We start from the raw sequence: 3,811 nt of genomic DNA on the forward strand, positions 1-3,811 counted from the left end.
GTGTGTGTGTGCAGAGGACCTAGCTGGGATCCCTGTAAGCTCTGATTGCCGCCTCAGTCTCTGTGAACCCTTTAGCACTGTGTAGTTGACGTCTGTCTGTGAACTGTGTTCTCCTGGTGTCCTTGACCTCTCTGGCTCCTACAAAAATACCCTGGTTTCTTTTCTTTTTTCTCTTCTTTCTTTCTTTCTTCCTTCCTTTCTTTCTTTCTTTCTTTCTTTCTTTCTTTCTTTCTTTCTTTCTTTCTTTCTTTCTTTCTTTCTTTTTGTTGGGGGGAGTTCAAAACAAGGTTTCTCTGTGTAACAACTCTATCTGTCCTGGAAATGGCTCTATAGACCAGGCTAGCCTTGAACTCAACAGAGATCTGCCTGCCTCAGCCTCCTGGGTACACCACCACTGGGTCCTAGTTTCTTGGAAATGGGTTTCCTACTGGCACATCTGTAATTTGTTTCGCTGTGGTCTGGTGTAAGTTTGACATTTGTTGGACTCATCATTTTTTGTAGCACTGTGGCTTGTGTCCATGCTACATCTTGGGGCTAGAAATGAAAGTTGAGGGTCTCTGTTCTCAAGGTTCACACATAGGACTCATGTAAACAAGTGAATTGCAGTGTTTAAGTGCTCTAGTGAGAGATGCACACGAGCTGTTGGTGCGAAAGAGCAGAAGTTTACTCTTCTCTGTGGAATCAGAAGACTAGCAATGAGTGACAATTGAGCTGAAATTCGAATTGCTCGGTCAGTTAGTTACCTGAAGAGAAAAGGCGAACGGCATGCAGACTGCAGTAGTTTGCTCATGCTGCCATAGCAGAGTGCCCCAGACCAGAAGGCTTAAACAGTGGACATTTCATTTTCAGAGTTCTTGAAGCAAAAAGTCTGTGATCAAGTGTGGCCTCTGGTAAAAATTCTGCCTGACTCACAGATAGCCACTTCTTTTTTTTTTAATTTATTTATTTATTGAGGATTTCTGCCTCCTCCCCGCCACCACCTCCCTTTTCCCTTTCCCTCCTCCTATCAAGTCCCCCTCCCTCATCAGCTCGAAGAGCAATCAGGGTTCCATGACCTGTGGGTTCCAAGGACCACCCACCTCCATCCAGGTCTAGTAAGGTGAGCGTCCAGACTTGCTGAACATAGCCACTTCTTACTATACCATTTTTTCTCTGCTATGTGGAGGAAACTGTTTGGTCTCTCCACTTATTTCAAGGGTACCAGTCTTATGGGACAAGGACCCCACTCAGCTGAAGAATGACATAAGAAGTATGTGACTTTAAACCACCTTTCTCCTCAAACTAACCAGCAAACAACCAACAGACCACAATGGGATGTTTCCAATGATCACACGGACCACTGTCACATAATATCAGACAGCTATGTAGGCTCTAAGTCTAGTGTGCACTGTTTAAGGAATAGTGGATTTTCTCTACTTAGCCATGAGAAGACTGGAGATGTGTGATTGTGACTCCAAGAAATTTAATATATATGACTCTGACTTAAAAGTTACAGCTCTGTGAAGGATGTGAGGACAGGGCTCTTGGGGATGGTGTTTGAGAAGTGATGTATTAAAAGGTAGCAGGATCAGCCAGGTAAGCATCTAGTAGTTGAAGTGAGTGAGGATCTGAGAGAGCAATTTCTCACGAGAGCAGGGAAGAACAGGATGAGCCATTGGGAAGAGGGAGAGACGTGATGTGCTGGTGGAGGGTAGGAGGTGAAAATCTTGTCTTTGGTTGCAGTAAATTCATCTTTTCAATTTCATATCCCAGGAAGCCATTGGTTAGCCTCTCCTTTGCCTCTTATACACTGAATTAAGATAATTCAGTAAGTCAGCAGAGTGTAGAATGTTTTTCCTAAGCAGCTTTTTAGGTTTATTATTTTAAGTGATGAGAGGGAGAATTCTAATCTTACTGTGTTCCCATTTTGTTTGTTACTGTGCCTGTGGAAACTGGGGTGCTCTGTATTCGCTGTTTTTGAGAAAGGCAAATTAAGAAGATCCTGATTTGACTTGGCTATATCTGTCCTATTAAACTATAATTCTTGATTGCCAAAAATCATCATTTACTAAATCCTGATAGTTAAAAATTAACTGCTTTTGCCCCCAAAAACTAATATATCACATCATTATTTGATTTTAATTGCCTGCTTATTAATTTTTGAGAATTTCACACAATTATATTTCACCAAATTCACTCCACAGTCTTCACCTTAACTCTTCTTATATTTGTCATATATGTTCTAATCGTAGTTAAAATGAATTTTTTATAAAATATTTTTCTATGCTCACAACAGAAAATTTCAAAATATACTTTATGGTCTCTAAAGAAAAAGTTATGCTAAATAATTGAGTTATTATATCACTACTTCTTTCTTGCTTATTTTTCTGTTAAATAAATCTTAGTAGTTAAATTAATTATTAATAGTATTGATATATAGTATATAGAAGTTATTTTTTTAAAAGCTATTCTTGACTTCTGTTTGATTTTATTGCTGGACAATAAATGAACTGTAGTAATAGGAGCGGCGGGGCTGCATCCCCAGCACCCCGGCTGCCTGCTAGTTTATGCCCAAAATAACAACACACAAACTGTATTCATTTAAACACTGCTTGGCCCATTTCTATCTAGCCTCTTCTCAGCTAACTCTCGCACCTGGACTAGCCCATTTCTAAGTGTAGCCCACGAGGTGGCTTACCAGGGAGATTCTAGCCTACGTCCATCCTGGGTCGGAGCTTCATGGCGTGTGCCTCAGAGAGCAGAGCTCTCGCATCCGCCCTGGAGATGGGAGCATGGCATCTCTCTGAGGCGTCTGCCCCCGAGATGAGAGCTGTCGAGTCTGAGCTCACTTCCTCTTCCTTCCAGCATTCTGTTCTGTTTACTCCTCCCACCTATGTTTTAACCTATGAGGGCCAGCCAAGCAGTTTCTTTATTTTTTTAACCAATGACCTTCCTCCATCATAAACTTTTTACATTTATGCTTGTGCTTTTGAGTAGTTACTTTTCTTTCTCAATGTGATAAGAATTGAAGTCTTCAAGATTAAGAAGACTCAAGGCAATGCAAATAGTTAGAATTGCCCCCTAAAAGGTGGGAATTGAACTTGGAGCCTTGGTATGCTAGGCAAACCTTGAGAAACACTGTACCACTGACCTGTACCTGCAGCTGACTGGTTAGGAATTAAATAGCTTGGCGTATATATCCCATTCATCTTTTCAGAAGAACTGGAGTAAAGGTTAGAATACTAAGGTTCAAAAGTAATTGCTGTTTTGGGAAAATGTTTTCTATACAGATACTTTAACATATCAACATATTCATTATTTCTTCTATAAAAACTGCACACACCTTACTGATTTTCTTATAATTAAATTAGCTTAGGAAGGAGGTATGAGAGTTATCTTTTGCCCAATAGAGTGGTTTCCCATATATGTTTTCTTGGGACATCTGCTTTTTACCTGAAAGTCTTGATGTCTTGGTTTATTGTTTGGGGCTAGAAAATAAATTGACTATTCTGTTTTCTATTTGTTTCTTAGTGTAAGCTCTTGTAGTTGTTTCTGTGTGAGTGTGCTCCTCTTGCTTGTAGATTAGAAAACAAAAGACAAATGTATTGATTATTTGTATTGGGTAGGATCTTGAAAGATATTGAAAAGAAGAAAAACAAAATTCATCTCTAGTGTTACTGTGTAATATTTACTGTTTATTGTGATGCATTTTATTTCAGTTTACATATAAATATTTTGAAATGATTGTATGTATTTATTTCTCTGCTGATTCACCATAGAATTTTTCTTATATCATGGTTCAGAATGAATATGTGATACAGTTAGTACACAG

At 39.3% G+C, this 3,811-nt stretch overlaps 1 protein-coding gene across 1 annotated transcript in view; it reads left to right on the plus strand.

Annotated features, from left to right (window-relative positions):
• Window positions 1-3,811, plus strand: part of Lmbrd1 (LMBR1 domain containing 1) — a 91,905-nt gene that overhangs the window by 39,291 nt on the left and 48,803 nt on the right. The window lies entirely within an intron of this gene.

Source organism: Microtus ochrogaster, linkage group LG2 (genome assembly GCF_000317375.1).
Source record: "Microtus ochrogaster isolate Prairie Vole_2 linkage group LG2, MicOch1.0, whole genome shotgun sequence".
In the NCBI taxonomy this organism is placed as follows: Eukaryota; Metazoa; Chordata; class Mammalia; order Rodentia; family Cricetidae; genus Microtus; species Microtus ochrogaster.